Genomic DNA, 16219 nt, shown 5'->3' with positions numbered 1-16219 from the left:
TGCAGAGGACCTTTCTGTATGCTTATCTCTTCTGGACTCTAAGAGAACCTCATACTGGGACTCTAACTACTCTATCAGCTGCTCTTGATCTCAGTTTCCTGAGCTCAGATCATGAGTTTCCTTCCTGTTTCTTTATTTTGCTATTTTCTGCCTACCTACTTAGGTCATAGATACTATCTCCTTCTATAGCCAAAATAATCCACCCAACCAAAGTGTCTTTTTAAACAGAAGAGTGTAGCAATCCACGTTTTACCTGCAAAGCAGTGAATCCCCTGGGGATGGGGATGGGCTTGCTGTATTATGGGGATGAATTCACTTCTAGCCATAAGCAGCCATGTGGTTTGCTGTCATTATTGGCTAAGGAACTTTTTCAAGATAGAAGCAACCATATGATTTGACTGTCATTTTTCCTGCTTATGATATTGAGATAGAAGCAAATATGATGTAACTTCACCAACATCTTGGTTAATGTTACCACATGGCACAATTCAAAATGTCAGCACCCATAAAACTTCATGGCTTTACTGAGTTCTTTGGGTCTCATCACACACCTGTTATATTAGACTAAGGAGAAAGTATTAGAACTCCAAAGTATTTATTTTGTAATTTTAATGTTATAATTTTGGTAGTTTTTACATGATATGTGTTGGCAGGAATAGCAAAGGCGCTATTAGTGTTCCTTGTACATGATAGAATTAACTTTCAGAACTTGATGGAATTAACTTTTTTTTTAAGTTTTGTTAGTGGTGGGAATGAAGCCCTGCTTGGGGTGAATAGACATTTCTGTGTAGTACAATATTCTACCATAAAGTGAATCTTATCACAAAGCCACAATAACTGACATATTGGAGATGCTTTCCACAGGTAACTACATAGGTTGGTAGGAGAAAGTGTAAAGTTCATGCTAAGACTTTTAATCATGCACATGGGACACTTGATTTCTGGCACAAGTAACAGGTAGGAGTTAGATCTCTTTCTTCAGATGCATAATATGCCAAAAAGGTAAACTCAGTCCATATTATTTAAAACTTTGTAGCTAGTTGGTAAAATTGTGGTACAAACTAGGGATTTGAAATGCTTTCGGATGATGATTTTCCATGGACAGAAATTTTTGTCCATGTGAAGGGCCACTATAAAGGCTTCTGGTGTCTGGAGACTTGTCTATCTCTATGCAGAATAATAGTTAACCAGGGAACAAATTATTAGAAAACTTGTGTGCATGTTCTACTACAAATTAATAAAGATGATCTCCAAAAAGTAGGAGTTTTACACCCAGAAGAAACCGCATGGTGACCCTTGTTGCTCCATATTTGAGCAGGTATACAAAGAGTTGCTTGGTGATCTCTGGAAGGTACGTTTCCTATTCTGTGAGATTGCTATCATGTCTATTTGCACTAATGTCATTAACACTCAAAGTCCTCCGCTACTCAGAGGTACTTTATGCTGCAGTTAACAGGTATTGCCTTTGTCGCAGTGCTTAAAACACAGCAAGCAAAACTGTTCTAATCTGTGTGCTCTCACTTTCAGATAGACACCGTGGTTGCAGAATATCCTAATAACTAACTATGATTTGTTCCCATGTGCTCTCACTTTTAGATAGACACCGTAGTTGCAGAATATCCTAATAACTAACTATGATTTGTTCCCATGGCTTCTATGAGGTGAGCAGCAGATCCCTGAGGCAGAGGTAGCTCTGTCTCACCAGCAAGTCTTGTACTGGATTATGGAATGCTTACATTTCAATCTAGGGATAAGTTTAGGACCAGTGGCCAAAGCAGGTTGTGTTAAATTATCTGTTTGGGATCACCATTTATTGGTTTGGAACAGAGCAATTAAACTGTAATTGGAGGAAGAAGAATTCTTCAGGAATCACGTAAGAATAATGCAGTTCTACTCTCCCGGAATCCATCAATTCTCCTGAGGAAGAATATAGACTTTTCAGTAGAACAAAATCCTGATTAGGAAGGTGAGTGAATCTTTAAAGTTTAGTAAGTAAAGTGAGCTCTTGTCTAGATTTTGAGAAGAGTGTTAAAAGTATTTTTTAGAAAGTGTAAAGATGGTCTTGCTTTTGGAGAGGATGCGAAAATAATTGAGGGGGAAATGGAAGGAAGGACAGAATTTGTAAAGTTTTCATAGTTATTGATGTTCACAAATCCCCTCATATGCTGACTATAAGTTTTTATGAAAGCCATTAGAAGAGTTGAGTTTATGCTTCTATTGATATGGATAACACGACTGGACAAGCACACAAAAGAGCATCCCATAAGAAACTAAAACTTGAGATGGTAAAGCTATCCTATGGGAGAAGCCTTGTCTGGCCTACCATATGAAGTAAAGATCATGACTTCAGATCACCAAGGTGTATCACAGTAGACCCCTGAACTTACAGTTGGGTTTTCAGATATTAAACCAAAATGTCAGATGCAGGAATCATAATGGGCTATGGGAACAAAAAGGCCAGTGAAGGACATCAGTGAACACATGTATTTAATGTAGGGAAAGAAGCCTTAAAAACACTGAGCTTACTGACAGATGCAAGGTTTGGAAGCATTAATAATAAATATAAAAGGTAAGTCTCCCCCCACCCTCCTCTGTGCAGAGGGAGAGCACAGGTGCTGAGCCCAGCTCCCCCATTCTGCTGCACTAAGACTTTCCTTGGAGGTCACAAGCAACACTTAGCTCGCAGCACTCAGGATTATTGATGGTAGCAGCCAGCAGAATAAAAATTCCATAGGTAGGCAGTAAATATTTGAAAAGACCTTTCAGTTTGGGGAATGGTTTATATTGTTGCTTAAAAATGTAGTTTGAGAGCCATGGGAGCCTGCGATTGGGTGCGGCGTGTTTTACAAATGACACCCATTTGTCCTGGGCAAGAAACATTCCAGCCTGTAAATGTCAGGTTCACAGTGACCAGATATGATGAATGAGTGCTCCAGCTCCTATTAATATGGAGGTCACACATTTTGGAAAAAAAAATTAGGGACTACTTCAAAATTAATCCCACCTCTCTGTGTGGCAAAAATGATAGGAAAAGAAATAGGGAGAAAGTTTGTAAAAGCATGAAGCATCAAGTTTCCTTCTAAATATCTCTCCCAGCTTCCAACTTCATAAAAGAATTATCTTAATCATATTGAAAACAGAAAATGAGAGGGTTTGAAATATGGTCACAGATGGAAACGCCGACACAGGGAGGTACAGCATAAATTTCTAGACACTCAAGCCCGGGATATGGCAAGCATGATTCCATAGCTCAGCCTCTGAAAGGCATAATAATTACTATTTGGCTGTTTGTCAGGATGAGGGATCCACTGGAGGGAATGTCTTATTCAATTTGGGAGCTGAAATTACACAACCGGTGTTATATTAAATAACATCTCAAGGCTGGAATGGGAAGGAATCAAAGCCAGCCACCCAACTGTAAGCAAGGAGTAAGTATGCACAAAGTACAAGAGGTCCTAGAGGAGACTGCTAGCTTTTCTGATGCTAATTTTAGGCATAATTTAATTATATGCAAATTCACATAAATTTTCATAACCAATTTATGTGCCTGGTAATGACAAATGATGTCACTTTGCAATTAGCAGGTATGCTAAATCCATTAACAAATATTTATTAAGAATCTAATACTATCAAAGCCAGTGTAAGTGTAGTACAGGAATGAGAACACATTACAATCCTTAAGTTTACTTGAGGAATAAGACTACACACATCATCTAGTAACAGAAATGGAAATGGAGTACATTATGAATGAGTGATCCCAAGAACTGAACTAAGGGGAGGCTGCTTCCCCTATGAGGAAGAAGGCATGGAAGTGTACAATGTGCCCTTTGTTCTTTTGGCTTTAATTCATTCCTCCATTAAGCTAAGTAACAGTCAAATTGTGGATGATACATATTAAAAATAAAGCTGAATGTTGGACTTAGCTTTTAGTCTACAGAGTACTTAAAGAAGAGCCTGGCTTACATATAAGTGGCTGCAAAAATGTTTAGGCATTAGTATGTTTTATGACAGAGGGTTCTGCAGCCCCTAAGTTGGGGTTAGAGCAAGGACAGGTACAGGTTTTAGCTATCCATTATAACCTTTGCCCATCAAATTACTCTCTGTTTGTCATACCATTTTAAATTTACATGCCAGCAGGGCCTTAAATGTCAGAAGTCCTGTTATAATGGAGACTCGAGTGTCTTTAATTAATGCTTCATGTTCCTGTTATGGTTATTTAGAATTTGCTGAAATCCCTAGAGCTATAAATTTCTTTTACAGGTCTTGGCGGTATGAACTTTAACAAAACAGCTATAAAGGGGTAAGAGGCAAGGGTGATATATCAGCTCATAGCCCTGGTGAGGTGGGCAGGAGGAGGGGGTATTTTGCCAATAGATTAAAAGATTTTGTTTTTGTCGAGGGGGCTAAAGCCAGAGCAAATTGGACATAAAACTTAAGCAGGAAAGCAGGAATTCCTCTAAAGTATCTGGAGTCAAGGAGCTACTTTTCACAAGATGGACAATTACACTGACTTTTGCTTTCAATTCCAGTAAAGTTCATTTACTTAAACACATTTCATATGAGTACTTACTATGCAGTGTTTGCATGTCACTGAGGAAGTGGGACAGGAGAGGAAAGCGAAGTCTTTGATTTATTAATCCCAGAAGCCAGATTTGAAGACAAGGTTAGCATATAGCAAACAATTGTGCAGTATTAACAGGCCCAGCATAAATCTGCCAAAGTGCTCAAGTGAGCAGTCTCTGAACGTTGAATTCTGCTGCATCTTGCAGGAAAGATCAGGGGAAATAGAATTACCCTGGGATCCACCCTGAAGCAGATGACATGAAGTGCTACTTGTAAAATGGATGGCCATTTGGAATGTGAAAACACAGGGGAAGCCACTCTGCGGAGAAAATAGGGCAGGACAAATCACAGAGGAAGAATAATAAAACAAAACAAAACAAAAAGCAGTATGCTGTTGTGGATAACAGCATGGCTTTAGATTCAGCAGATACACTTTTGAATGAATTACCAGACTATTCCATTATTTGTTTTGGAACACAGGATTAGTTATATAGAAATATAGTGTTTAGAATTTCAGATAATTTAAGAATAATTTAAAATAGTTGAACTTGAAATTAAAATTTCCATTGGTGATATTGGAGTTACACATTTCATAGGCAAGCTTGGACCACAGATGATTGGTAGAGAATTTAGTATTATTTTCTTTCTGTTTCTGCATGACAGGACTTCTTCCAAATTTCAATGTCTCCTCATTTGCTAAATATATAAGAGTAAGTATAGAGAGAATAGAATAGAAGTAAGTAAGGAGAGAATAGAATGAGACTCCATCTTTCTCTATAGCTGTGCAATAAGTTTGAAAAGGGAAATAAGACACAATTGTATGTCACTCCCTTAGACAAATAGAAGTGAGCTGCCCATGTGCCTGGACTGGTTCACTGTCTCAGAATACCACAAGTCACGCAGGTAACATGTACATTTAGCATATCAAAGACTACTTGTCTTAGTTATGTTTTTATTGCTGTGATAAAACACCATGACCAACATAATGTATAAAATAATCATTTAATTTGAGGCTTACCATTTCAGAGAATTAAGAGTCTATGACCATCATGGTGGGGAACATGGCAGTCAGTAGGAAGGCTTGGAACTGGAGCATCCCCTGAGAGCTCACATGCTAATCTGTAGGTAGGATGGAGAGAGAGAGAGAGAGAGAGAGAGAGAGAGAGAGAGAGAGAGAGAGAGAGAGAGAGAGAGAGAAACAGATTGGGAATAGTGCAGTTCTTTTGAAATCTCAGTCTGCAGCCAGTGACACACCACCTCCATCAAGGCCACACCTCTAATTCTCATACAGTTGTATTACCTGTTGACCACATATTCAAACACATGGTCCTACGAGACCATGCTCATTCAAACCACCACAGTATTTTAAATTTGCATTTTATGAGAAAAAGAATAACTATGTTTACACTCAAGTTCTAGATATGAGTTACTGGTTGAAACACAATCTCATTGATTGGAGTGAAGAGAATTGGATCAAAACCTAGTCTAGAGCTGATGTGTTAAAGTGTACTCTAAGGGTTATGGTTTGGATATCTGGAGTTGTAATAAATGCTGTATATCCAAGTATGTGTATACAAGCACCTGCGGAGGACATAAGAGGGTAGAAAATACGATGTTGGTTCGGGGCATTAAACCTGGACCCTCTGGAAGAGAAGTATGTGCTCTTACTCGCTGAACCATCTTGGTAGCCCCAAATTGAGAGTTTTGTTCTGTACTTTCTTCTTAGGTGTTAAAAGGTTTATGCCATATTCTTTGTTCTTGATATATTTCTGATGAGAAGCGTATAATTGTTTGATATATGGTTCACTAAGTCAAAGATTATTTTAGCAATGTTCACAGCCTGTTTTCACTCACTGGGAAGAATGGGCTACTAGCATCTGACCATCCAGGAATGGAGATCATGCATGATGATAGATATCCCAAAGTGTGCAGGCCAGGTGTGACAGAAAGCCTTGTCTGTCTGTCAACAATGTGGAGTTTATAAAGACTTTCCCAGTAGGTGATGCTTTAAGTTTTTGGTGGTTGCTTTTTATTTTTATTTTTGTTACTGTTTATATTTGCCTGTGGTTTTCAGAGATTAGAGTGCACTGCATCAAAATTGTGTCATTCTGCTTCCACGAGCAGTGGTATCATCCCAAATACGTACAACACATTAGAAAGCTAGAATCGCCGGGTGGTGGTGGCGCATGCCTTTAATCCCAGCACTTGGGAGGCAGAGCCAGGTGGATCTCTGTGAGTTCGTGGCCAGCCTGGGCTACCAAGTGAGTTCCAGGAAAGGCGCAAAGCTACACAGAGAAACCCTGTCTCGAAAAACCAAAAAAAAAAAAAAAAAAAAAAAAGCTAGAATCACCAATATCTAAAGCAAGACAGGGTAAGTTCCATAAAGCAATGTAATTGTATATCTTCATTTCTTCTGGCTAATATTAAATGTACATATCATGAAATAATAACTTCACAAGTAGCAATAAGCACAAACATTTTATGATATTCACTTAGCTTCATTTTTGCATATTAAACTTTTAGTGACCACTGTCATAGGCATAGGCATAGTCTAAAATCATAATTTAAAGTCTTAAATCACCCTGGAGGGAGAGGAAAGTGCTAGGATACAATACAAGGAGAACCTCTTAGAATGCTATGGAAGATATACACTCAAAAATTTGGTATCTCAACTTTAATTGCCATTATCTACTGGTCCAGCACTTCCATATAGCTGTGTATTAATTAATATAACAGGAATTAGAACATCTTCAAGCTACACATAATGTGAACAATAGGATTGGTGGATAGATTTTAACTATAGTTATATTATTTAACAGTGAGAATAAGATAAACAAAGAATGTCTAGAAACCCATAGAAGCAGCTGTACAATGAACTATAGAGCTCTTATAATTATGACATTGTATTAAGTCAAGCATGAAGTTGTACATACTTGTTAATGATTATATTTATAAAATTAAATAAATGTACATTTGTAAGCACCAGAGAAGCAATGTGGTTTAAGTATACCCTACTAGAACAGGCTATTGAGGTTACTTCTCTACTGCCATTCATGTTCTCTTTCAAGAACTAGGTGGTGTTTATTTTTTTTTTTTTACCATTTTTTATTATTTTTAGGCTTAAGTATAAACTTTTGAGAAACATGGAAGAAAAAGAGAGCAAAGTAGTAAGGACAGGAAGAAAGAAGGTATCTATAGAACATTTATATTTAAGTAATGAAGCAACTCTAGGAAAATAAATGAAGTTGAAACATGATGTAGTATTTAGATAAAAATTTCAAAATAGAAATGGAGTTGTCTGTGTCACATGTTACATTAACTGATTAAGTAAAACTGTTTGAAAATTCACTTGTGTGGAGCTAGGTGTGAGGATCAACCAAAACTCAGAAAGTCTGAGGAAACTGTGCACAAATCTACTATGTGATAAGGTTATGAAAGTATCTTCTGAATATGCTATGACTGTTATAGTCATGATTATCCCATAGCTATGACCACTTACATAAGGCTTTTTCATGCGCTATTTGCATGTGCACACACACACACACACACACACACACACACACACACACACACACATATACACACAGAGACCAGAAGAATGCAGGACTGGAAAACAAGGTGACCAGCAGAAGTAGTATGGAGATATCATGGTAATTGGAAGGAATATGATAACAATATATTATAAACATAAATGAAGCTAATAAAAAAATTTAAGAAATTAAATTATTTAAAAGCCAAAGAAGGGCATGTAGGTTGTTTTTAGGTTCTGGCTATTATGAATAATGCTGCTATGAACATAGTTGAGCATGTGTCCTTGTGGTATGATTGAGCATTCCTTGGGTATATGCCCAAGAGTGGTATAGCTGGGTCTTGAGGAAGTTTGATTTCCAATTTTCTGAGAAACTGCCATACTGATTGCCAAAGTAGCTGTATAAGTTGGCACTCCCACCAACAGTGCAGGAGTGTTCCCCTAGCTCCACATTCTCTCCATTATAAGCTGCCTTCAATGTTTTTGATTTTAGCCAATCTGACGGGTGTAAGATGGTATCTCAAAGTCGTTTTGATTTGCATTTCCCTGATGACTAAGGATGTTGAACAAATCCTTAAATGTCTTTCAGCCATTTGAGATTCTTCTGTTGAGAATTCTCTGTTTAGCTCTGTATCCCATTTTTTAATTGAACTGTTCATTATTTTGATGTCTAGTTTCTTGAATTATTTATATATTTTGGAGATCACCCTCTGTCAGATGTGGGGTTGGTGATCTTTTCCCATTCTGTAGGCTGTTGTTTTGTCTTATTTACTGTGTCCTTTGCCTTACTGAAGTTTCTCAGTTTTAGGAAGTCCCATTTATTAATTACCTAGATGCCCCTCACCTGAAGAATGGATTAAGAAAATGTGGTACATATACACAATGGAGTACTACTACTCAGAAGTGAAAAAAAAATGACATCATGAAATTTGTAGGCAAAGGATAGAACTAGAAAATATCATCCCAAGTGTGGTAACCCAGACTCAGAAGGACAAACATGGTATGTACTCACTCATAAGTACATACCAGATAGCTATAAAGCAAAGGATAACCAGACTACAACCCATAGCTCCAGAGAAGCTAGCTAAGAAGGAGAACTCAAAAAAGGATGTATGGATCATCCTGGGAAGGGGAAATAGATGAGATCTCCATGAGTAAACTGGGGATGAGGGGTGGGCATAGGAGGGTAGGGCATGAGGGATGACAATATAAGGAAATGGGGTGATTGAACTGGAACAGGGATGGAGTGGGAGAGCAATAAAAGAGATACCATGATAGGTAGATAGGGAAAAACTGGGGGCTAGGGAAATTCCCAGGAATCCACAAGGATGACTCCAGCTTAGACTACCAGCAATAGTGGAGAGGATGCCTGAACTGGCTTACCCCAGGAATCAGATAGGTGAATACCCTAACTTTCATCATACAGCCTTTCTCCAGTAACTAATGAAAGCAGATGCAGATCCACAGTCAAACACCAAGCCAAGCTCCAGGAGTCCACTTTAAGAAATAGAAGAGGGATTCTATGAGCAAGGGCTTCAAGATCATGATGGGAAAACCTACAGAGACAACCGAACCAAGCAAGTGGGAACTTATGAAATTTAGGTCAACAACTGTGGAGCCTGCATGGGGCTGGACTAGGCCCTCTGCATAGCCAGATAGTTGTATAGCTTGATCTGCTTAAGGGGTCCCCTGGCAGTAGGATCAGAATCCATCCCTGGTGCATGAGCAGGCTTTTTGGAGCCCACTACCTATGATGGGACACCTTGCATATCCTTGAGGCAGGGGGAAGGGCTCGGACCTGCCTCTACTAAATGTACCTCCCCATTGGAGGCGGTATCTTCTTGTAAGAGAGAATGGGGCGTGGGTTGGGAGGGGGAGGCTGGAGGGGTGGGAAGAGGGAAGAGGGGGATCTTTGATTGGTACGTAAAATGAGTAAAAAATTTTCTTAGTAAAAAATGTATTAAAAAAGGAAAGGAGACTAATGATACCACAAGTTAAGAGATTTTCCTGGAAAATATGAAAGTTGATCTATGGCTATATAAAATTGAAGTGGGGACTAAGAACATACAGCTCATATGGGACACTCATGTGCACACTCACACACACACACACACACACACACACACACACACACACACACACACACAGTTAAAGAATGCTTGCTGAGGTTCGAGACATGGTTCGGGAATTACAAGTGCTTGCTGCTCTACCAGAGGACTGAAGTTTGTTCTTAGTAGTCTAGTCATATACTAGATGTCACTCCAGCTCCAGGGGATCCACTGCCCTCTCCTATTCTCTGTTAACAGCTGTATGAATAGCCACGTTCACACACAGACACAGACACATATACAAAATATAACAAATCATTGAAAGCAGTAAGAATGCTGTATGATGAAAGTCATCTAGCAGAACAAATGACAGGCAGATTTTGGAGAGCTGAAAGAGGAGAGGAAGTTGACTATCCCTGCTGTAAAAATCGCTTACAGCAGAGATAAATCTGCAGGATCTGTATTCAGATGTGAATGATTCGTTAGTGCGAAATTCAATTACAACTCAGTTAACTGCATACATCTTCTGAATGTAGTGTGTGCTGAGACCAGCTACTGAGCTAGGTGGGGAAGACAGAATGACTGGGAGAGGGGCAGTAAGGCATCATTTGGAATCTAGACAAGTGTATCTTCTTGGGGGAATTTGTTAGCATCTCCTTGACAAACTGAATGTTCATTTGAGTTTGTGACAATCCTGGAGTCTGTTTGATTAACACATCTCAGGAACTGTTCAAGGACTAAAAGCATGGCATACAACAGTGAACAACTGAGATTAATTGTGGTTTTAAATGCTTGGATAAAGTGGATGAGTAGAAATTATTTCATTATTATTCATTTACTATTTTTTATGTGGACCAACAAAGTCTAAATGAGAGTTTTCAGTCTGAATTATGTGCTTTTAATCTCAAAGGGTACTGAGGTTGAGTCATATTAATAATGCATTCATTTATGAATTCACTGAAGTATTTACTGAGCCTCAACTGCATATGAATCATAAGAACACTCCCCTGAGCAGAAAAAGATGCTTCCTCCCCCTCATGAATCAGTTGTTGTGGAGAAAAACTCAATGTGAAGTTACAGACTCAATTTACCTTTGACATTTTATAAAAATCAGTCACATGTTTTCTTGGAATATAAGATTCTTAAAGTAAAAAATGAAGTTAATTTGATTTTCCTTCCCAAGCATCTAAAATGTTAAAAGTTAATAAAGGGAAAATGAACTAAAATAATTATTTGTATAACAGGAGATATGGAAATCATAAAGAAATAAGTCATTGTCACTACATCCTCAGATAAATAGTTTTAATGAAAAAAGATTCTATTTTTCTTTATGCTTCATTTACATTTTAGCATGGAAAAGGAAGTGGGTTTCTTTGTTATCTTTCCCAAACACAAAATCAGTAGGTGATTCCTGGTCAGGGGAGAAGAGCACTTCTGTCCACAGAATGCACAGGTCTTCTAAAATTAGACATTCTAGTGACAACTTTAATTATACAAAATACCCTCAATCTCAATAAAAAAAATATAGTGAGGAGCATTAGATATGAAAAGTAGGGAAATATCTTATAAGACAATGTATTGATGAAATATGCCACTGTGACATTTTATAAGACTGTATGATAGCTTATAAATCACAATACAATCTTTCAGTACTTTATTGAGGAGTATGTGACAAAACTGATCACTGGTCAATCTCTGCATTTATTTCAATATGAAAAATCAACAATATATACTCATATCATTTATTTACTTATATATATACTCTATATTCTTATGTGCACCTCTGGAGCAGGATTAGATCTTAGTATAATTAAACTGCTAAATTAACAAATTTGAACAAACCAATTTATAATATCTTTTTTTCTTGTCAGCATAAGCAAGTATATTTGGCTAATAATGGCAGTAAGATTGTAAGATAGAGTTTGTGACATTTATCAATACTTCATCTTTTCTGGGAAAACTATAATCATTCCCTGCCCTCTGTGACACCCAAGCTAAAAAAAACAGAAAACTGACTTAAGAATTTTGAATAAATATATAGGTCGTATGCGTCAAACTTAAAAATAGAGGTTTTTTTTTCCCAAAGTCAGTCTTTGTCCATAAAATTTGGGAAATGAGGAAGAATCCATCGTACTCATTCATAAGTCTAGCACTGACTTTTGCAGATGACTAAGCTGATGTCAGTGCAACAGTTTGTCTCTCTGGAGTTAAGTTCAAAGGTTAGAGAAGAATGGGCTTGTGTTAACCTGCCTTGTTTGTTTTGCCATCTCTCAAATTTCTGGGAGAGAAAAGCCTTCAAGAAGTTCCCTACACCTGAGGTATATTTTTTCCAGTCATGAGTGTCTTCTTGCCCAACGTACTCAAACCACTTCCAAGTCTTAGCTACTGATGTGGAACCACATGGTCATTGTCAAGGCTCTGAAGTTTGCCCTTGAATGTAGGTAAGTTTATATTCCTAGGGGTTGGGCTGCTTCTCCTGTAGTGTCTTGCAGTCTTTTTCTAACTTTGTTTATGTCTGTGAATTTGTGAAGAGCTGAGTTCCCCTCCATCCTTTGGTCCTACAGTCTTCATGATTGTTACTCCCTTGCTTACTCAGAGAAGGTGGCAACATGTTAGAGTTAGGAGATATGATAATGATGAATTTTCTAATTTGGCCACAAAACAGTTCACTTTTGATGCATTGGTTTCCTATCTTGTTTTATATATTTTATGTTTAAAGATAATTTACAAGGGATGTCAAACGTATATCCCAAAGCAGAGTTCACAATGCAATATACACCCATTATCTATTGCTTAAAATCATTTGATCAAATCACAGCTAGAATAATTTTATAAGACTAATTTTAGAAATTTTCTTTGATGAAGAGGGTCAATAAAGAAATTATTAAACATGTTTGTTCAGAATGTGCTTTAACACCTCATCAATTTATAGTATTTATGTCAATCTAGAGGAAGGTAATATCATTATCCTATAACAGTTAAGAACCCCTATAAGCTTTTACTAACACAGTCTTCTTCAGACTCTTAACAAATACCCTAAACCTTCACAACCAGGAATAGCAGTAAGAAACCTGCACATAAAAAAAAGACAAAAAGCAGACAAATTTCCTTCCTTTTCTCCTCTTTGATAAACAGTCTTAAAATACAATTGACCTTGCTCCCTTGGGGAAAATTCCATAAAACTGGGCAACTGGTTTCACTTAGTGGCAACCACGTTAATGGCATTTCTTCCTTGAGGCTTTCCCCTCTTCCTGTGTTACTGTCCTCATCCATCACTCTTGATATCAAGGAGAGCAATCCATTAAAGAAAAATAGAATGTAAGGCCCCTGCCTTAGGCTCTGTGTTCTGTGAAACTCAGATTAAAGCAAAAGCAAAGTAATTTAAGAATTTTGCCTAACTATCTAAGGCTATATGGGTCAGACTTAAGATTCAAAAATAAAGGTATCTTTTATCCAAAGATAGTCTTTCTCCAGTTCCTAAACTGGAGTAAAACTCAGCTGTAATCATACATGAGGCTATCACTGACAAAATTTGGTCCATCTCTCTGATTATTTCACTGGATCTTAAGTAATTATTTACTGATGATGCAGGGAAGTAGGGATTATTCCTTTTCAAGTTCTATCAGGGTTTTTTTTCCAAGTATCAATAACCCTTGAGTGTCTTCCATCTTGATAGAAAGAATAAATAATCAGAAGCATTTTTTCATGTTCAGGTCTCACTAAATGTTATTTTCTTTCTTTCCTTTTTTTTCCTTTCTACTGATTGAATAGAAAGGAATCCAGTTATGTAGTGGGCAAGCATCACAGAGTAGCAGCCATGGGATTTTGTCATGTAAATATTTTTGTGTGAATGAGAGGTCTTCAATAGCTGAGGAACCACCACAGCAGAACAGAGAAAGAACTGAGAATCTATGCTCTTCAAAATTGTGTAAAATAAATATTTTACCATCTTCCTTAGAAAACCCCTTTCATAGATATGTCCAAGAGAATCAAGAAAATCTGGTTTTATCTTTCTAGATAATAGATATGTTATATACTATGAGTATTTCTAAGTGACAACTGTTTAACCACCTAGAATGATATAAAGGGCATTGATATACAATATGTTACCTGGCAAATTTTAATTAACTTACTACTTTCAGGCACACATTATTCTGTCACCGTGGAGATATGTCTAGTCCTATTCTGTATTTATCTCTGGTTGTCAAACTTTGGATATTCCTTTTGTCCACAAAGGTAGATTTTTAAAATGATTTCCCCCAAATCCTCTCCTTTTTTTCTCTCTAGAATGTCTTGCCATGTTCTATCACATTCATTACTTTTTAAGTGTGATATTAAGCCATTTACAGTTACTATACTGAGTCTTAGAATGTATTGGAAATTAATGCATGTGTTTAGGCAGTTGTGGCTGACCTTAAGTTTGATATTTCTTTTTTCTATAGTGTATCTCACTTTCCTTTCATGATAATACTGTCATGGTTTACTCAGTATTTCTCTCAAGGTTCAGAAAAATTATTATTTTGGTGGCTGATGTTGTATATCTCAAGATTTCCATAGGAAAAATTTGACTGCTGAATATGCAATGGAGATATCATTTATAGACATTTTGAGTAGGAGATTAATAGCATGTTTTCAATAAGTATGCATTTTAGGTTTTAGGTTTTTGGTGTGCATGGGAAGTAGGGAACCTGGAGTATTGGAACAACTTGAAGAAGAAGAGATGCCCCCAAATCCACACGCAAACTGCAGCACTGAGAGAACTCAATAAGAGACAGTGGGGAAGAGGGGAAGAATTGCAGAGATTAGGGAGGATTTGATTAAAACACTCTATATGCATATACACAATTCTCACACAATAAAAGAAAGACTAAGATGACTCCAGGAATTAAGAAAACTAATCACCAGGGGCAAAGGCCAGAGCCAGGTAGGATCATGCATACTTTGTAGAATAAGAAAAACACTGGGATACCTCTATATGTAATAGAAAAAGATTGAAAAAAAATGATCAGGAGAACAGCATGAGTTCACGAATTCCATTACACAGACAACTGCAATAATGTAGAACACAATTTCAGAATTGATGTCACTTGCATCATTTTGTTCATTATTATAATGATCTAGTTGAGAGGTCACTGGGATTTGTCCAACCTCAGCAACAGAAATGAACCCAGTTTTTGCTGTGTATGGGATAGATCATAGAATGTGGTATAATTTTTTTTTTTTTTTTAGAGCTAAAAGAGGCAAATATCATTGTGTAGCTGGAGAATTTCTCTCCAGCTCCCACCAAGTCCCGCCAGTCCTGGAGCCCACTTATAAAATAAACACACAGACACTTATATTATTTAAACTGCTTGGCCATTAGCTCAGGCCTATCATTGTCTAGCTCTTACTCTTATATTTAGCCCATTTCTATTAATCTATATTTTGCCATGTGGCTTGTGGCTTACCGGTACCTTACATCTTCCTTGTCCTGGTGGCAGCTGCAGGCAGTCTCTCCCTTCCCTTCCTGTTCCCTCAATTCTCCTCTCTGTTAGTCCCACCTATACTTCCTGTCTGGCTATTGGCCAATCAGTGTTTATTTATTAACACATTTGCCATAAAGAACATCCCACAGCACTTCCCCTTTTCTTTTTTTTGTTAAAAAGGAAGGTTTTAACTTTTACATAGTAAAATTACAAATAACAAAACAATTATCAAGCAAGAATTACAGTTATAATATCTAGTCTATTTATAAAAACTAGTCTATTTGGCAAAATTAAAGAAGATATCCTATCTATTTTATATTTGTGAGTCTAAGGTTTCATATCTAACTTATCTTTTATCATAACTAAGGAAAATTGTATCTAGCTTCAACTACATCAAAGAACTCAGAAGGATATAATACTACCTGAGAAATGGGAGAAGGATGTAAGCAACTTTTGGGAGTCTTGCAGGGTAGACAGAGACAGCTGGCAGCCTGGACAGTCATCCAAAGTTCTCTTGTAAAGTTGGGGCATCTGTCTTCAGCCCACAGGGCTTGAGTCTCTCAGTTATTTTTCTCTGTATCCTGTAGAATGTCTGGCAGTTTTCTCTGTGAAGC

This window comes from Peromyscus californicus, unplaced genomic scaffold, assembly GCF_007827085.1.
Source record: "Peromyscus californicus insignis strain IS unplaced genomic scaffold, ASM782708v3 Scaffold_17__1_contigs__length_78620276, whole genome shotgun sequence".
In the NCBI taxonomy this organism is placed as follows: Eukaryota; Metazoa; Chordata; class Mammalia; order Rodentia; family Cricetidae; genus Peromyscus; species Peromyscus californicus.
This window is presented reverse-complemented; position numbering follows the sequence as displayed.